This window comes from Gorilla gorilla, chromosome 16 (genome assembly GCF_029281585.2).
Source record: "Gorilla gorilla gorilla isolate KB3781 chromosome 16, NHGRI_mGorGor1-v2.1_pri, whole genome shotgun sequence".
NCBI lineage: Eukaryota > Metazoa > Chordata > Mammalia > Primates > Hominidae > Gorilla > Gorilla gorilla.
The window spans coordinates 75402131-75422140 of record NC_073240.2 but is presented as its reverse complement, the minus strand read 5'-3'; the positions used below and the strand labels follow the sequence as shown (position 1 = coordinate 75422140).

Genomic DNA, 20010 nt, shown 5'->3' with positions numbered 1-20010 from the left:
CAGGAATTCGAGACCAGTCGGGCCAACATGGTGAAACTCCGTCTCTACTAAAAATACAAAAATTATGCGGGTGTGGTGGTGCACGCCTGTAATCCCAGCTACTCGGGAGGCTGAGGCAGGAGAATCTCTTGAACCTGGGAAGTGGAGGTTGCAGTGAGCCAAGATCTAGCAACTGCACTCCAGCCTGGGCAACAGAACGAGACTCTGTCTCAAAACAAAACAAAACAAAACAAAAGATTATACCAACCTGCAATGTATGCTGGGAAACAGAGCCTAGCTTTGTGCCTAAAGGATAGAATGCCTATTAGTAGGGAGTCTCCACTACAGCGTATGAATCAGAAAAATCTTAACTTTCATCTTTCACTGGCCTTTTAATGTATTCTTTGGGGCTAGTTTTCCCGTGCCCCCTTAGGTGAAACCATGGTCAAATCCCTCAACTTTTGTGGTTACTCATAAGTATTAAAAGTCTTCCTAGGTTGGGCGCAGTGGCTCACGTCTGTAATCCCAGCACTTTGGGAGGCTGAGGCAGGTGGATCACCTGAGGTTAGGAGTTCGAGACCGGCCAGGCCAACAAGGCAAAACCCCATCTCTACTAAAAATACAAAAATTAGCTGGGCATGGTGGCACATGCTGTAATCCCAGTTACTTATAAGGCTGAGGCAGGAGAATCGCTTGAGCCCAGGAGGTGGAGGTTGCAGTGAGCCAAGATCACGCCACTGCACTCCAGCCTGGGTGACAGAGAGAGACTCCATCTCAAAAAAAAAAAAAGTCCTGGCCGGGCGAGGTGGCTTATGCCTGTAATCCCAGCACTTTGGGAGGCCAAGGCAGGTGGATCATGAGGTCAAGAGATCAAGACCATCCTGGTCAACATGGTGAAACCCTGTCTCTACTAAAAACACAAAAATTAGCTGGCCGTGGTGGCACGCACCTATAGTCCCAGCTACTTGGGAGGCTGAGGCAGGAGAATTGCTTGAACCCAGAAGGCGGAGGTTGCAGTAAGCCCAGATCACACTACTGCACTCCATCCTGGCAACAGAGTGAGACTCTGTCTCAAAAAAGAAAAAGAAAAAAAAAGTTCTGTCATGCTAGTTTCCCAAATAATATCAGTTAAGTGATAAAAAAAAAAAAAACTTCCAGCCCCCTCTAACATCCATTACTGTAAAATTCATTTATACAGAGGCTCCACCCTCTTTCCCAGATTGGGCCCCTACGAGGTGGGTCACCTACTATGGAAAAGGAGTGTGTGGCCAGCTCAGCTCCTTCCTCATTCAGTGCTTCCCCTCCTCTCCTCCTCTTGCTAGTCACTGTCTCTGAGACCCTCCAAACTGGGTGGCTGCTAGTCCATCTGGTGCCTCTGTAGATTAGGAATATGTTCCCCTTCTGGGTGTATGCAGCCCCATGGTGAGAGAACTGTACCTCTGTGTGAATTAGGAAAACACTGCTCTTATTCCAAATAGATACAACCCCATGCCAGGGCATAGTTTGGAGAATGGAACTCAGACTGGGTTGCAGCCACCATATGCGCCTTCATTTAGGCACCCTTTAGCAGTGAATGAATCACACAGCCATAAGGCCTGTTAAGGTTGGAACATATGGAGAAAGTAATAAAGGAGACGGTAAAGTTCACACTTGACTAGTACTGTCATGAATGGCATCTGTACTCTGGCAGGTGTTTAAGGCTTACTCTTTTTGTATGTGGGCTGTATTTCTGAGTTCCTTAAAGCTTCCTCCTCCCATCATTGGGGATCTCATCTCTGCAGTTTCTTTTTTTTTTAAGTTGGGGTTTCACCATGTTGGCCAGGCTGATCTCAAACTCCTGACCCCAAGTGATCCACCCGCCTTGGCCTCCCAAAGTGTGGGGATTGCAGGGATGAGCCACTGTGCCCCACCTGCAGTTTCTTCTGCATAAATGAATACATGGCTTTTCCAGTTGTTTATTTACAATTTTTTATCGAGACTCTAGGCATCTGGTGCTACGCCTCCACCTTCCTTCTGCTGAAGTCCACTTACTTTCCCAGCAGCTTTCTTTTTTTTTGAGATGAGGTCTCCCTCTGTCACCCAGGCTGGAGTGCAGTGGTGCGATTTTGGCTCACTGCAACCTCTGCCTCCTGGGTTCAAGTGATTCTCCTGCCTTAGCCTCCTGAGTACCTGGAATTACAGATGCCCACCACCACGCCCAGCTAATTTTTGTATTTTTAGTAGAGACGGGGTTTCACCATCTTGGCCAGGCTGGTCTTGAACTCCTGACCTCAGATGATCTGCCCGCCTTGGCCTCCCAAAGTGCTGGGATTACAGGCGTGAGCCACCACACTTGGCCTGCAGTTTCTCCTGCATAGATGAATACATGGCTTTTACAGTTGTTTATTTACAATTCTTTCTCGAGACTCTAGGCATCTGGTGCTACGCCTCCACCTTCCTTCTGCTGAAGTCCACTTACTTTCCAGGCAGCTTTCTTGAACAGGATCCAAGGCAATGCTTCTCCCGAGCTCTTGCATGTTTGTATCATACTGAGATTAGAGAAAATATGTTCATTTGACCCATTGTTGCAAGTGCTGCTATATCCCAAATCACAGCCTCTTCTCTACCCCACAGGATGCCTGCATTAACCCTTAACCCTTTACACATCCCAGACAACTCAGACTTCAGCCCACTGTGCCTCTGAAAGACGAAGAAACACATATTCTACTATGTGATCCCAGTAAAATTTGTTTTATTAGTGTGAGGTGAGGGGCATGTACCCCTTAGGATGAGGTTGGGTTGGAGGCAATGACTCAGTGACTCAGTTCAGCAATAGCTTTTTCTAAAACCTTGAGTCTTTTTTTTTCAATCTCTTCAACGTCTTTTGCAGGCTGCGGATGGGTAGTGAATGAAGATTGAAAACTGGTTTTCTTTTCTTTTTTTTTTTTTTTTGAGATGGAGTCTTGCTCTGTCGCCAGGTTGGAGTGCAGTGACACTATCTTGGCTCACTGCAATCTCTGCCTCCTGGGTTCAAGTGATTCTCCTACCTCAGCCTCCCAAGTAGCTGGAATTACAAGCACGTACCACCACATCCCGCTCATTTTTGTATTTTTAGTAGAGATGGAGTTTTACCATGTTGGCTAGGATGGTCTCGATCTCCTGACCTTGTGATCCACCTGCCTCGGCCTCCCAAAGTGCTGGGATTACAGGCGTGAGCCAGCGCGCCCGGCATGAAAACTGGTTTTCTATAATCTTCTTTTGCAAATCCTGTATTGGTGGACTTGCCCGTAACTTTGAAGTGTGACCTTATTGTTTTGGTGTCTCGGCCAAACTTGAGACGAGTGAGGTTCCTTTAAATATCCTATGTATGACATAACTCTGGAAGTACACATAAGGAACAGGAAATATTGGTTACCTTTGGTGGGGAATTTATTGGCTCAGGGCAGCAATGAGAGTGAGAATTTTTCACATATATACTTTTTTGAACCATTTTAATTTAAAACCATATGGTATATAATATCAATTCAAAAATTTAAATTAAAGAAATGTACCTCCTAAATATATTATAGTCATACAATGGAACACTTGGCAAATCTTAAAAAGAATGAGCTATATATCCCGATGTACAAAAATCTCAAAGAAACTGGTGTGGTAGTGTGTACCTATGGTCCCTGCTACTTGGGAGGCTGAGACTGGAGGATTGCTTGAACCCAGGAGTTTGAGTCCAGCCTGGGCAAGATAGCAAGACCCCCACCTCCACCCCACAACTACCTGTAAGGAAAAAAAATAATAAAAAGAAAAATCTCAAATATCTTAAACTTGATTCTCATTTCTTAACCACAGAAAAGGCTTTTTTTTTTTTTTTTGAAACAGAGTTTTGCTCTTATCACCCAGGCTGGAGTGCAATGGTATGATCTCGGCTCACTGCAACCACTGCCTCCCGGGTTCAAGCGATTCTCCTACCTCAGCCACCTGAGTAGCTGGGATTACAAGTGCCTGCCACCATGCCTGGCTAATTTTTATATTTTTTGTAGAGACGGGGTTTCACCATGTTGGCCAGGCTGATCTCGAACTCCTGACCTCAAATGATCTGCCCGCCTCGGCTTCCCAAAGTGCTGGGATTACAGGCGTGAGCCACCGCGCCCGGCCAGAAAAGGCTTGTATTTCTTGTACATGGGCATGTATAGTGCAAGATGGACACCTTTTCAGGGCAGCTGTTTCTGCATCTGGTGACTCAGGGATCCAGGCTGTTTCTATTTTGTGGCTTCACCATCTAAACGCATGGCTTTCACAATTGCTGCAGCAGGGGAAGAGAGAGCTGGAGAGTCATAAAATGGCACTAAATGCTTTGGCCCAAGAGTGCCCAATATCATTTCTGTTCATAGCCCTTGAGCCAGAACTAGTCTCATGGTCTCAGCCTCACCACAAAGCAGGACAGGAAATGTTGTCATCCTTTATGCCCAGAAAAAAGGAAATGAAATGAGGTTCAATATCATATGGCATCATGTCTGCCACAAAGACACAAACAAGTAACAGGAGGAAGGGTCCTGAGGATCTAATATCAGGAGATTTACTTTTCACTATACTATTTACTCTATTTCTCTTTTTTTATACAACAAAAAGTGAGTATGTATACATACTTGTTCACTGTATTGTTTTGAATTTTTTAACCATTGGCTTGTGTATACTTTTTCAATGAAAGACTTTGTAATTTTTGCAATGGATGCTAAGATTAGTGGGTAAAAGTTTTATGAGGAACAGGATATAGTCTCAAAATATCTCCCCACAAGATACTTATTGGCCAGGCATGGTGGTTCATGCCTATAATCCCAGAGTTTTGGGAGGCTGAGGCCAAGTTGGGAGGATTACTTGAGGCCAGGAGTTGGAGATCAGCCAGGGTAACATAGCAAGACCTGTCTCTACAAAAATAAAATATTAGCCAGGCCTGGTGGCATGCCTGTAGTCCTTGTTACTCAGGAGGATGAGGTGGGAGGATCACTGGAGCCCGGAAATTTGAGGCTGCAGTGAGTTATGATTGCGCCACTGCACTTCAGCCTGGGCAACAGAGTGAGACCCTGTCTCTAAAAAAAGAAAAAAAAAGATACTTATTAACTAAAAATCGACAAAGAATAACTTTAAAGTGGAAAACTGGCAGACACCACCTTGACCTAAAAATAAAAATTAACATCACCAGTAGTCAGTAATGTGACAAATAGATATCATGTGCCTCCTGATTTAATAAACCAAGAACACAGCATCAGTTTTAGAATATTCCTGCCAAAAATGTATAGCCTGAATCTAATCATGAGGGGAAAAAACAGATAAACCTAAAACAAGAACCTCATACAAAATATCTGGCCTGTATTCTTCAAGTGACAAAGGATCGTGGGAGGCAAAGTCAGACTGAGGAATTATTCCAGATTAAAAGAAACTAAGTGCAGTGTGTGATCCTGGATTGGATCCTGAGCCAGAAAAATAATTTTTCTTTCTTGTTTTTGAGACAGAGTCTCGCTCTGTCGCCCAGGCTGGAGTGTAGTGATGCTATCTCGGCTCACTGCAACCTCCGCCTCCTGGGTTCAAGTGATTCTCCTGCCTCAGCCTCCTGAGTAGCTGGGACTACAGGTGCGCACCACCACGCCTGGCTAAGTTTTGTATTTTTAGTAGAGCCAGGGTTTCACCATGTTGGCCAGGCTGGTCTCGAACTCTTGACCTCAGATGATCTGTCCACCTCGGCTTCCCAAAGTGCTGAGATTACAGGCGTGAGTCACCATGCCTGACCTTAGAAAAATAATTTTTCTTTTTGCTGTGGAAAACATTATCAAGACAGTGGAGGATATCTGAATAAGGTCTCTGGGTTAGGTAATATTATTATATCAATGTTATTATTTTTATTTTATAATTGTGCTACTGTTATACAAGAGAATACAATATTCTTGTTTTAGGAAACACATACTTAAGTATTTAGAGATACAATTTCATCCTGTTTGCAATTTATTCTCCAATGGTTCTGGAAAAATAATTTCATATATCATACATATATTTGTGTGTGTATATATGTCTGTATGCATATATATTACCTGTGTGTGTGTGTGTGTGTGTGTATATATATATATATGTATATATATATGTATATATATATACATAGAGAGAGAGAGAGAAATGATAAAGCAAATGTGGTAAAATGTTAACATTTTGAGAATCTTAATAAACGTCATATGGGGCCGGGTGCAGTGGCTCATGCCTGTAATCCCAGCACTTTGGGAGGCCGAGGCATGCAGATCACAAGGTCAGAAGTTCAAGACCAGCCTGGCCAACATGATGAAACCCTGTCTCTACTAAAAATACAAAAATTAGTCAGGTGTGGTGGCACACACCTGTAATCCCAGCTACTTGGGAGGCTGAGGCAGGAGAATTGCTTGAACCTGGGAGACTGAGGTTGCAGTGAGCCATGACTGCACCACTGCACGCCAGCCTGGGTGACAAAGCAAGATTCCGTCTTGGGAAAAAAAAAGAAAAAAAGAAAATGATAAAGCAAATGTGGTAAAATGTTAACATTTTGAGAATCTGAATAAAGGGTATATGGGGCCGGGTGCCGTGGCTCACGCCTGTAATCCCAGCAGTTTGGGAGGCCAAGGCGGGCGGATCGCTTTAGGCCAGGAGTTCGATACCAGCCTGGCCAACGTGGTGAAAGCCCGTCTCTACAAAAAACAAAAAAACAAAAAATACAGGCTGGGCCCTGTGGCTCACACCTGTAATCCCAACACTTTGGGAGGCTGAGGCGGGTGGATCACGAGGTCAGGAGTTCGAGACCAGCCTGGCCAATATGGTGAAACCCTGTCTCTACTAAAAATACAAAAATTAGCAGGGTGTGGTGGCACATGCCTGTAATCCCAGCTACTCAGGAGGCTGAGGGAGAAGAATTGCTTGAAGTCGGGAGGTGGAGATTGCAGTGAGCTGAGATTGCGCCACTGCACTCTAGCCTGGGCAACAGAGTGAGACTCTGTCTCAAACAAAACAAAACAAAACAAAACAACAACAACAAAAACACACAAAAATTATCTGGGCATGGTGGCAGGTGCCTGTAATCCCAGCTACTCAGGGGGCTCAGGCAGGAGAATTGCTTGAACCTGGGAAATGGAGGATGCAATGAGGCGAGATCGCACCGCTGCACTCCAGCCTGGGTTACAGAGTAAGACTCTGTCTCAAAAAAAAAAAAAAAAAAAAAGTACATGGGATGTCTTTGACCTTTCCTGAAATCATTTTGTAAGTCTGAAATTATTTCAAATAAAAAGTTGTAATAAGTCTAGGTGCAGTGGCTCACACTTGTAATCCCAGTACTTTGGGAGGCCAAGGTGGGAGGATGGCTTGAGCCCGGGAGTTTGAGACCAGCCTGGGCAACATAGTAAGACTCTGTCTCTACAAAAATTTAAAAAATAGCCACCCATGGTGGCACATGTCTGTAGTCCCAGCTACTTGAGAGGCTGAGGCAGGAAGACCACTTGAGCCCAGGAGGATCACTCTTGCCACTATATTCCAGCCTGGGCAACAGAGCAAGATCTTGTCTCCAGAAAAAAAAAAAAAAAGTTGTCATAAATGACTAGTAATTAACTACACTTACTAAATTTCTGAACTTTTGCATGAGATATAGTGCTTGTTAGTAAATTCTATTTGTAATAGAATTAAGGTCCAGAGTAATTATTTTTCACATAATATCTCACAGAATTATTGTGAGGAACAAATGTAAATATGTATGAATACAGTCTATAAACCATTATTTGAATGCATTGTTTTCACTATTATTGTCACTATTATTATTATCATCATCATTCTTTTTAGTTAAAGTGGGTAATTCTTACTGGGGAGTAATGGGTGCTGGTGTCAGAAAGTAACAAGAGCAATATATGGAACAAGATATTGAATGCCAGGCCAGGGCACTTGAATTTTGCCTTCTGGAATACTGAAAAGTCATTGCTTATCAAAATGGCTGGGGAGAAAGTTGAATTCTTTTTCCTTTTTTTTTTCTTTTTTAACACAGACTGCTCATCTGCAAGAAAGTTTAAGTTTTTTTGTTTGTTTGTTTTTTGGTTTTTTTTTTTAGACAGGCTCTTGCTCTGTCACCCAGGCTGGAATGCAGTGGCTCGATCTCGGCTCCTTGCAACCTCTCAAGCCATCCTCCCACTTCAGCCTCCCAAGTAGCTGGAACTATAGGCACACACCACCACACCTAGCTAAGTTTTGTACTTTTCGTAGAGATGGGGTCTCGCTATGTTGTCCAGGCTGGTCTCAAACTCCTGAGCTCAAGCAATCTGCCCGCCTCAGCCTCCCAAAATGCTGGGATTACAGATGTGAGCCGCCATGCCCAGTGGTGAATTCGTAACAGTTCTAAAAGGTATCCATAGAGATCAGATAATGGTTCAACCTCCTCATTTTGCAGTTAAGCTGGTGGATTTGGCAGATGAAGCATGTGAATTAGAGTCTTGTGGATGAAGCTGTGCAGATTCAAAGATTGAAAGGGCAGAAAAAGAAAAACAAGGAGATAAGAAATGTCACATCACCAGGACCAATTACATAATTAGGAGGGCCCAGTGCAAAATGAAAATGCAGGGCCCAGGCCAGACGCGGTGGCCCATGCCTATAATCCCAGCACTTTGGGAAGCTGAGGCGGGCGGATCACCTGAGGTCGGAAGTTCGAGACCAGCCTGACCAACATGGAGAAACCCCATCTCTACTAAAAAATACCAAATTAGCTGGGTGTGGTGGCGCATGCCTGTAATCCCAGCTACTCGGGAGTCTGAGGCAGGAGAATCACTTGAACTCAGGAGGCAGAGGTTGCGGTAAGCCAAGATCATGCCATTGCACTCCAGCCTGGGCAACAGAGCAAAACTCCATCTCAAAAAAAAAATAAAAAAAAGAAAAGAAAAAAGAAAATGCAGGGCTCCTTGTTCGTAAGTTATTAAGAATTTCAGAATTTCAGAGATATACCTAATGTAAATGACTAATGGGTGCAGCACACCAACATGGCACATATATACATACGTAACAAACCTGCACATTGTGCACATGTACCCTAGAACTTAAAAGTATAATACAAAAAAAAAATATATATATATATAAAAGAATTTCAAAACCATGAAAGCAGAACATTAAACCAAGCGTGGGGCCCTACTAAGTGTGGGCCTGGTGTGACAGCACAGGTTGCACACCCATGAAGCTGGTCCTAAACATCATAACACACCAAATACATCCACATTCAGTAATTCATCCAAGGTCAGTTAAGGTCCTACTAGTGAGGTGCTTTCAGTTAAAAGGGACAGAAACCATGATTCAAACTGACTTCAATCGTAAGGAAATGTAGACCAGCAGAAGGTTGGTTTTTAAAAATTATTATTATTATTATTATTTCAGACAGCCACCTGCCTTGGCCTCCCAAAGTGCTGAGATCACAGGTGTGAACCACCATGACATGCTGAGCCTCAGATCACACTTTTATTTATTTATTTATTTATTTATTTATTTATTTATTAATATTTCTCTTTTTTTGAGATGGAGTCTCGCTCATTTGCCCAGGCTGGAGTACAGTGGTACGATCTCGGCTCACTGCAACCTCCGCCTCCTGGGTTCATGCAATTCACATGCCTCAGCCTCCTCAGTAGCTGGGATTACAGGCGTGCACCACCACTCCCAGCTAATTTTTGTAGTTTTAGTGGAGACAAGGTTTCACCATGTTGGCTAGGCTGGTCTCAAACTCCTGACCTTAAGTGATCCGCCCACCTCAGCCTCCCAAAGTGCTGGGATTACAGGCATGAGCCACTGCTCCTGGCCTTTAAAGTATTATTATTATTTTTGAAATGGAGTGTTGCTCTGTCACCCAGGCTGAAGTGCAGTGGTCCGATCTCTGCTCACTGCAACCTCCATCTCCTGGGTTCAAGTGATTCTACTGCCTCAGCCTCCCAAGTAGTTGGGAAATATGCACCACCATACCCGACTAATTTTTGTGTTTTTAAAAATTATTATTTTATTATTTCGGGACAGGGTCTTGCTCTGTTGCCCAGGCTGTAGTGCGGTGGCACGAACATGGCTCACTGCAGTCTCCACCTCCTAGGCTCAAGTGATCCTCCTGCCCTGGCCTCCCACAGTGCTAGGATTACAATGTGAGCCACCATGCCCAGCCAGAAGGTTGTTCTTTAGGCAGAGTATGATCACTGGCACTCCATGTCACCAAAGGCCCAGCTTCTATCAGACAAGTCTCAGTGCTGTCCTCAGTGTATGGGATTTATCATCCAGCCTAACAACATCCAACATGAGTAATGATCTAACTCTTCCTGTTCTCTTTGGCAGGAACAAGGATGACTTTCCCAGGAGCCTCTTGCATCTCATTAGCTAGAATTGGGTCCTATGTCCATGGCAGGAGGAATGTGGAACCACAATTGGATTAGGCCATCAGGATGCCCTTCCTGTGGCTGAGGTGGGGGCATCTTGCCCTGAAGCACAGGGCTATGTGGGGGAGAGTGGACAACTATGCAAAGTCAGGGCTCTGGTGGGAAAGGGGAGAAGGAGGGTGGGCCACAGTGTCCGACACACTGTTATTTCCACACTGCTGGTGCAAAGGCAGGGTGGTTAGCAATGCCATGCTGTGTGACAGCTGCTTGGTTAGTGGAAGGATGAAGTGCAGGGCAGGGAGCAGTGGGACGGGGCTGGAGGGCTTGGCAGGGGCTTGATCAGGTGTTTCACAGTAGGCAGTTGGGCTTCATCCAAGAGGCCAGTAGTGTTACACAATATGATCGTAGATGGTTCACAGAAGAATATTTTTATGTCGATGGGTATATGTTTATTCTTATGTGTATTTTAAAAATAATTAGTGAGCAGAACACAAAAAGCACTAGTCATAAAGAAAAAGACTGGTAATTTGAATTTATTAAAATGAAGAACTAATCAAAAGACACCATTAAGAGGGAAAAAAGGCAAACCATAGAGAGGGAGACTATATTTGCAATCCTCATGTTAAACTTCGAGCCCTTGTCAAGAATACATGCAGGCTGGTGGCTCATGCCTATAATCCCAGCACTTTGGGAGGCTGAGGCAGAAGGATCACTTGAGCCCAGGAGTTGAAGACCAGCCTGGGCAACATAGGGAGACCCTCATTTCTCCAAAAACAATTTTTTGTTGTTGTTTTGTTTTGTTTTGTTTTGTTTTGAGACAGAGTCTTGCTCTGTCGCCCAGGCTGGAGTGCAGTCTCGGCTCACTGCAACCTCCGCCTCCCAGGTTCAAGCGATTCTCCTGCCTCAGCCTCCCAAGTAGCTGGGACTACAAGCACCCGCCACCACGCCCAGCTAATTTTTGTATTTTTAGTAGAGATGGGGTTTCACCATATTGGCCAGGCTGGTCTCGAACTCCTGACTTCAGATGATGTATACACCTTGGCCTCCCAAAGTCCTGCTATTACAGGCATGAGCCACTGTGCCCAGTCCAAAAATTTTTTTAAAAGTACCTGGGTGTGGTGGCGGGCACCTGTAGTTCCAGCTACTCGTGAGGCTGATGTGGGAGGATCACTTGAGCCCAGGAGGTCAAGGTTGCCGTGAGCTATGATTGCACCACCGCACTCTAGCCTAAGCAACTGGATGAGATTCTATCTTAAAAACAAAACAAAACAAAACAAAACAAAAAATACATACACATACACACCCACACATTTGTGTGGGAGATGGGAGAAGACACTGTGTGTAATTTGTGGCAAGTCCTAGCAGGGTCACTGGGGTTCTGGAGCAAGCCCATGCCATCTGGAGAATCACCCTTGGAAAAATACATACATACACCACAATACTACAAATCAATAAGGAAAAAAACAGACAACTAAATTAAGGGCAAGAAACATGAACAAGCACTTCACAGAAAACATGAACAAGCACTTCACATCCAATTGACTGATAAACATAAGAAGTCTTTCAACCTCATTAGTCATTAGGGAAATACAAATTAAAACCACAATGAGATACCACTTTACATTAATGAGAATTACTAAAATTAAAATAACCGATGACATCAAGTGTTATTGAGGATACCAAACAACTGGAATGCTCATTCAGTGTTCCGGAGGAGGTAAATTGGTATAGTCATCTTGGAAAACTATTTGGCAGTGTCTAGTAAAACTAAACAAACATAATCTATGACCCAGCAATTTAACTCCTAGGTGTTTACATCCAGAAATGCATACATGCGTATAATAAAAGACACCAACAAGAATGTTTATAGCAGCACTATTCATAACAGATACAACCTGGAAACAACCTAAATGTCCATCACTGGTAGATGGAATAAACAGATTGGGATGTGATTATACAATGAACTACTATATATCAATGAGAAAAGTAAACTATTGCTGCATGCGATAAGATGGATGAATTTCACAAACAATGTTGAAGGAAAGAAACCAAACATAAAATAATACACATGGTAGAATTCATTTCATTTATATGAAAAGCTCAAAAGCAGGTAAACAATCTACTTGTGTTCATAGCAGTATTATTTATACTAACCAAAAGGTGGAAGTAACCCAAGTGTCCATTGATGAATGTATGGATAAACAAAATGTGGCATATAGATACAGTGGAATTCTTTTATTATTTTTTTTTAGAGACGTAGTTTTGCCCTTGTTTTCCAGGCTGGAGTGCAATGGTGCCATCTCAGCTCACTGCAGCCTCCATCTCCTGGATTTAAACCATTCTCCTGCCTCACCTTCCTAAATAGCTGGGATTACAGACATGTGCCACCACACCTGGCTAATTTTGTATTTTTAGTAGAGATGGGGTTTCACCATGTTGGCCAGGCTGGTCTCAAACTCCTGACCTCAAGTGATTCACCCACCTCAAGCTCCCAAAGTGCTCGGATTTCAGGCATGAGCCACTGTGCCCAGCAAGATGCAGCAGAATATTAGTCGGCCTTGAAAAGGAAGGAAATCCTGTCACATGCTACACCACGGCTGAAACTTAAGGATATTAGGCTATGTAAAATAAGCCAGGCACAGAAAGATGCATACTGTATGATTCCATTTGTATGAAGTACTTTGAGCAGTCAGATTTATAGACACAGAAAGTAGAATGGTAGGCCAGGCGTGGTGGCTCACGCCTGTAATCTCAGCACTTTGGGAAGCCGAGGCGGGCAGATCACAAGGTCGGGAGTTCGAGACCAGCCTGGCCAACAAAGTGAAACCCTGTCTGTACTAAAAATACAAAGATTAGCTGGGCATGGTGGCAGGCACCTGTAGTCCCAGCTACTCGGGAGGCTGAGACAGGAGAATCACTTGAACACGGGAGGCGGAGGTTGCAGTGAGCTGAGATTACACCACTACACTCCAGCCTGGGCGACAGAACGAGACTCTCTCTCAAAAAAAAAAAAAAAAAAAAAAAAAAAAAGGAAAGAAAAGAAAAAAAAAGGAAGTAGAATGGTAGAATGGTAGTTAGTAAAGGCTTGGGAAAAGATAATGAAGATAATGGGGATTTGTTTAATGGGTACAGAGTTTTAGTTTTGCAAGATGAAGAGTTTTGGAGATTAGTTGCACAACAATGTGAATGTATTTCACACGGCTGCACTGCACACTTAAAAATGGCTCACATGGTAAGTTTTATATTATGTGTATTTGACCACAGTTAAAAATTTAAAAAGCAGGTAAATGAGTCTATGGTGATAGAAGAAGGATAGTGGTTACCTTGGGAAGAGAGATTGACTGAGAAGAGGAATAAATGGGGGTTCTGTGATGCAGATAATTTCTACTTTTTGAGCTGGGTGAGTTCACCAAATTGTATACTTAGGATTTATGTCCCTTCATGTCTGTATGTCATTGTGAGACACATGGTGATGTGTTGCCCAGATCACCTTCAAGAAAGGACATGCTGCCTAGCTGCAGAGAGAGGGCAGCAGACAATACCAGCTTTCAGTTCCTTCAGAGCCTGCTTCAGCTGCAGGGCTGCCTCACCTGAGGTCATGCCCTTCCTGGGGTAGCCCACATTTGGTGACTGAGCAAGGCAGAGGTATAAAGGTCCAGCCATTTAAACTTGATGTTGGAAAGCCCTGATGAGCACTTCTCATTCTAGAGTGACCTGCTGATCGGCTGAGCTTGGTCAAGCCTGCAGCACAGGTTGACTTTCCCTCTGCCCAGTCCTGCTTTCTCTTCCTTCCTTTCACAGGTATGGGTCCTTAATAAACATTTTGCGTCCCAAACTCTATCTCAGCATCTCCTTCTTGAGAATCTGGTCTTCCACAGTTGCTACCAAAGTAGATGAGAAAGGAGATGGTAAGATGGGGTTTGGAACTGGATCACCACCCATCTGATGATAAGGATCCCATTAGTGGAGGTGGGCAGAGCACAGACAAATGGCAGCAAATTGGGAGAATGTACCAGTAGAACTGGATACTCTAAGGGCACAATGTGCCAGGTACTTGAGATGTACGGAGGGAGTAGTAGCTATGAGGATGACGGAATTGGTGGCTATTGCCAAGCTCCATGGATGTGCTACAGGATAATAAACAACTTAGGGCCAGTAACAAGCATTAAAATCCAGGTTATGGGGCCAGGTGCAATGGCTCATGCCTGTAATCCCAGCACTTTGGGAGGCCAAGGCGGGTGGATCACCTAAGGTTAGGAGTTTGAGACCAGCCTGGCCAACATGGCGAAACCCCATCTCTGCTAAAAATACAAAAATTAGTCAGGCGTGATGGCACATACCTGTAGTCCCAGCTACTTGGGAGGCTGAGGCAGGAGAATTGCTTGAATCCGGGAGGCAAAGGTTATAGTGAGCCGAGATCGTGCCACTGCACTTCAGCCTGGGCAACAGAGTAAGACCATCTCAAAAAAAAAAAAAAAAAAAATCCAGGTTATGAAAAGGAAAAGGCCTCTTTGGTTTATACAAATAAGCCAACATCTCTAGCAGTGAACGGGTGGAGAAAAGCAAGGACAAAGCCTAGGACTTAATAATCTAAGCAACTGGCCAGGCGTGGTGGCCCACACCTGTAATCCCAGCACTTTGGGAGGCTGAGGTGGGCGGATCACCAGGTCAGGAGTTCAAGACCAGCCTGGCTAACATAGTGAAACCCCGTCTGTACTAAAAATACAAAAAATTAGCTGGGTATGGTGGCGTGCGCCTGTAATCCCAGCTACTCGGGAGGCTGAGGCAGGAGAATCGCTTGAACCTGGGAGGCAGAGGTTGCAGTGAATGGAGATTGTGCCACTGCACTCTGGCCTGGGGGACAGTGCAAGACTCCATCTAAAATAATAATAATAATAATAATAATAATAATAATCATCATCATCATCTGAGCAACTGACTTCAAAGACAGTTAAATGTCCAAATAAGGCACATCTCTTATGCTAAAGTCAAAGTCCTGGTTGGAAAAGCTTGGGACCCTGACACATGGAATGGAGATATCAGAGTGGATGCTCCTAAAGATTTTTTTTTTGAGATGGAGTCTCGCTCTGTCTCCCAGGCTGCAGTGCAGTGGTGTGATGTTGACTCACTGCAGCCTCTGCCTCCAGGATTCAAGCGACTCTCCTGCCACAGCCTCCCAAGTAGCTGGGACTACAGTCATGCACCACCATGCCCAGCTAGTTTTTTTTTGTATTTTTAGTAGAGACGGGGTTTCACCATGTTGGCCAGGTTGGTCTCGAACTCCTGACCATAAGTGATCCACTCGCCTTGGCCTCTCCTGAATATTTTGACTCCACAAATTCCTCTGAATCTCCTGAGCCTACAGAATTGGCCCACTCCTCCCTAGTAAGAACTACCACTCTCTCCCTGCTGAGGGACAATGCAGTGCCTCTCTCCACAAAGCAACAGCTCCCCCTCAGAATCTGCCCCCACATCCCCTCCTAGCCTATACTAGGTTAGCTGCAGCATAACCCAGCTGGAGAGGTGCTGGGTATGATAGGGGTGGAAAGGGACTATATGCCACAGAAATAGCAAGACCTAGCCAGCATGTATTGGCAGGAGCCAGGGAGATACATGTGGAACTGGATTCTGAGAGTGCTTGATGAAGGAGAAGGAATATAAAATTGGATAGGGAAGAGTTTATTGACTTGGGAATCCCTTTTTGTTTCTTTTCATTTCTTTTTTTTCTTTTTGAGATGGAGTCTCACCCTGTCAGGCTGGAGTGCAATGGCGCAATCTCAGTTCACTGCAACCTCTGCCTCCCGGGTTCAAACAATTTTCCTGCCTCAGCCTCTCGAGTAGCTGGGATTACAGGCACCTGCCACCATGCCCAGATAATTTTTGTATTTTTAGTAGAGACGGGATTTCACCATGTTGGCCAGGCTGGTCTCGAACTCCTGACCTTGTGATCCGCCTGCCTCGGCCTCCCAAAGTGCCGGGATTTCAGGTGTGAGCCACTGCGCCCGGCGGGAATCTCTCTTTCAAAATACAAGATTTAACATCCTGGCAAGGACAATAGGAGATGGTACAATCTTACTACCAGGATGGATCCTAGAAGCATGGAAAAAGTGATGACCTATGCCAAAGAAAGCTTACATGCCGGAATTGCTATGGCAGATAGTGACGGTAGAATTAAAAGACTCAGGGAAATAGGTGTGCCAGAATGGATAGACTATAGGTAACCAGAAGATCTCCTAGCTAATTACGCCTCATGAGAAGGCCCAGAGAACATGTTTTCATCTGTTTTCTGTTGCTCTCACTGCATAGCACAGACTGGGTAGTTTATAAGAAGTTTACTGAGTTCATGGTTCTGGAGGCTGGGAAGCCCAAGAGCCTGAAGTCAGGATCTGGTGAGATCCTTCTTGCTGTGTCATAACATAGCAGAGAACATCACATGGTGAGAGGGCAACCAGAAAGATTCTGGTTACTCTTGCTTGCTTTTATAACAAAGCCATTCCCATGATAGAGCTTGCTTTTATAACAAAAAAACAAAAAAACAAAGCTTGTTTTTATTGCAAAGCCATTCCCGTGATAACGAACCTACTCCCATGATAATGACATTACTCCATTCAAGAGGGCAGAACTCTCATTACTCCATATATTCATTCATGAGGGCAGAACTGACATTAATCCATTTATAAGGGGAGAACAATTAAGTTTCTAACACACAGATTTTTAGGGGCCACATTCAAACCATAACAACACACGACTTATCAAGGCCGTGAAGAATTTGCTGCCCGGCATGGTGGCTCACACCTGTAATCCTAGCACTTTGGAAGGCCGAGGTGGGTGGATCACTTGAGGTCAGGAGTTTGAGACCAGCCTGGCCAACATGGTGAAACCCTGTCTCTCCAAAAAAATATAAAAATTAGGCCGGGCGTGGTGGCTCACGCCTATAATCCCAGCACTTTGGGAGGCCAAAGTGGGTGGATCACTTGAGGTCAGGAGTTCGAGACCAGCCTGGCCAACATGGTGAAACCCCGTCTCTACTAAAAAATAGAAAAATTGGCCGGGCGCAGTGTCTCACGTCTATAATCCCAGCACTTTGGGAGGCCGAGGCAGGCGGATCAAGAGGTCAGGAGATCGAGACCATCCTGGCTAACACGGTGAAACCCCGTCTCTACTAAAAAAAATACAAAAAATTAGCTGGGCGTGGTAGCGGGCACCTGTAGTCCCAGCTACTTGGGAGGCTGAGGCAGGAGAATGGCGTGAACCCAGGAGGTGGAGCTTGCAGCGAGCCAAGATTGTGCCACCGCACTCCAGCCTGGGAGACAGAGCGAGACTCCGTCTCAAAAAAAAAAAAAAAAAAGAAAAATACAAAAATTAGCCAGGTATGGTGGTATATACCTGTAATCCCAGCTACTTGGAAGAGGCAGAATCGCTTGAACCCAGGCAGCGGAGGTTGTAGTGAGCCGAGATTGTGCCACTGCACTCCAGCCTGGGTGACAGAGCGAGACTCTATCTCAAAAAAAAAAAAAAAAAAAAAAAAAAGGGCTGGGTTTGGTGGCTCATGCCTGTAATCCCAGCACTTTGGGAGGCAAGGCAGGTGAATCACCTGAGGTCAGGAGTTCGAGATTAGCCTGACCAACATGATGAAACCCCATCTCTACTAAAAATACAAAAATTAGCTGGGTGTGGTGGTGCATGCCTGTAATCTCAGCTACTTGAGAGGTTGAGGCAGGAGAATCACTTGAACCTGGGAGGCGGAGGTTGCAGTGAGCCAAAATTTTGCCATTGCACTACAGCCTGGGCAACAGCGAGACTCTGTCTCAAAAAAAAAAAATATATATATATATATATACACACAAATATATATATATATACACACACAAAAAAAAAATTAGCTGGGTGTGGTGGCAGGTGCCTGTAATCCCAGCTACTCGAGAGGCTGAGGTTCGAGAATTGCTTGAACCTGGGAGGCGGAGGTTGCAGTGAGCCAAGATCGTGCCACTGCACTCCAGCCTGGGTGACAGAGCAAGACTCTGACTCAAAAAACAAAGAAAGAATTTGCTGGTGAGAGGCTCACCAGAATAAAAAGTACTAAAAAGATAAGTACTCACTCTCCTCTGTAGGCTAGGACTGATAATAGAAGAGACTAGTACAGAACTTGACTTACTGATAGCAATGAGGATAATGGGACACTGAAACAAACAAACAAACAAAAGGCCAGATGGCAGTGCTTAACTTCCGGAAGCTAGGCAATGGCAATTATCATCATGGCTGGTGAGGTTTGAGTGGCAGCCAGGAGCACCTGGCCAACAGAGAGTTATGGAGATGACTAATAAAGCAAAATGTCCCTAGGGGCAAATTAGATGGGCAGTTGTTAAGGGTACTACTCAGCTTGTACTAGCAGAAGAAATTAAGGAAAGATGACTAGAAGACTGAAGGCCATAGCCCAAGAAAAATTCACAATCCCTTTCCTAGTGTTCAGACTAGAGCCAGCTTAAGACTTGGAATCCCATGATTAAAGAGGTGGCTGGGTCCCTAGGAGGAAGGACCCTCAATACTATAACAAGAATATGTGATAATGATCCCCTCAGTTCCTTCTCAAAAAGACCAATGGCCATTTATTTGGGTAACTGTGCACCTGAGAAAGAAAAATACCTAGACATATCAGGGTCTGTTGGATGTAGGGTCTGTGTTGACAATGATGCTGGAGGCCTGAAGCACCATCATAACCTCTCCTTGTTAAGAGTGCGGGAAGCACATGGGGCCAGGTTGTAAGTGAAATCCTGTCTTGGGCCTGGCTTACAGTGCAGCCATTGGGTCCTTGGAGCCACTCAGTGGTCATTTCCCAGTCTCTGAGTTCATAACCAGGATTGGTTTACTCCTGGGGGACAACAAAGAAAAGTGTTGAGAGTAGGTACAGCAGAAATTAGTTCCATCCTTAGGATATAAAGGATACAGGGATGGTGGTTTCTATCATATATCTGTTTAATTCACCATTCTTGACCTTACAGAAACCAGATGATCCTGGAAGGTGACTGTAGACTGCCATGAGTTCAACCAAGTACTATAGCCCCGATTACAGCCATTATGTAAGATGTAGTATCTTTGCTACAGCAGATTACTTTGGCCTCGGGAACATATTATACAACCACTGATTTGGCAAATGTGTTCTTTTTTATCCTAATCAGAAAAAGAAAAAGAGTCAGAAAAAAGTTTGCATTTACATGGAATGGGCAACAATATACATGTGAGGTTTTCCTCCCAGGGCTATGCCTTCCACTCTATGTAAAATACAGTCTGAAGAGATTTGGACTATCTCAACCTTGTCCAACCCACGGCTTGCAGGCTGCACATGGCCCAGGAGAGCTTTGAAACTTTCTTAAAACATTATAATTTTTTTTTTTTTTTGAGACAGAGTCTTGCTCTGTCACCCAGGCTGGAGTGCAGTAGTGTAATCTCAGCTTACTGCAACTTCCGCCTCCCGGCTTCAAGCGATTCTCCTGCCTCAGCCTCCCGAGTAGCTGGGATTACAGGCACCCGTCACCATGCCCAGCTAATTTCTGTATTTTTAGTAGAGACGGGGTTTTGCAGTGTTGGCCAGGCCAGTCTCAAACTCCTGACCTCAAGTGATCTGCTCACTTTGGCCTCCCAAAGTGCTGGGATTACAGGCGTGAGCCACTGCGTC

At 44.6% G+C, this 20010-nt stretch overlaps 1 protein-coding gene and 1 long non-coding RNA gene across 11 annotated transcripts in view; both read right to left on the bottom strand.

The window, feature by feature from the left end:
- The window catches only part of ARID3B (AT-rich interaction domain 3B), a 138341-nt gene that overhangs the window by 83475 nt on the left and 34856 nt on the right, over positions 1–20010 (bottom strand). The gene's annotated exons all lie outside the window — the stretch shown is intronic.
- Positions 11790–19752, bottom strand: LOC134757262 (uncharacterized). The gene is made up of 2 exons (XR_010131035.1): positions 18981–19752; positions 11790–14797 (listed from the first exon to the last, which is right to left on the bottom strand). It is a non-coding gene; the product is annotated as an uncharacterized lncRNA (long non-coding RNA).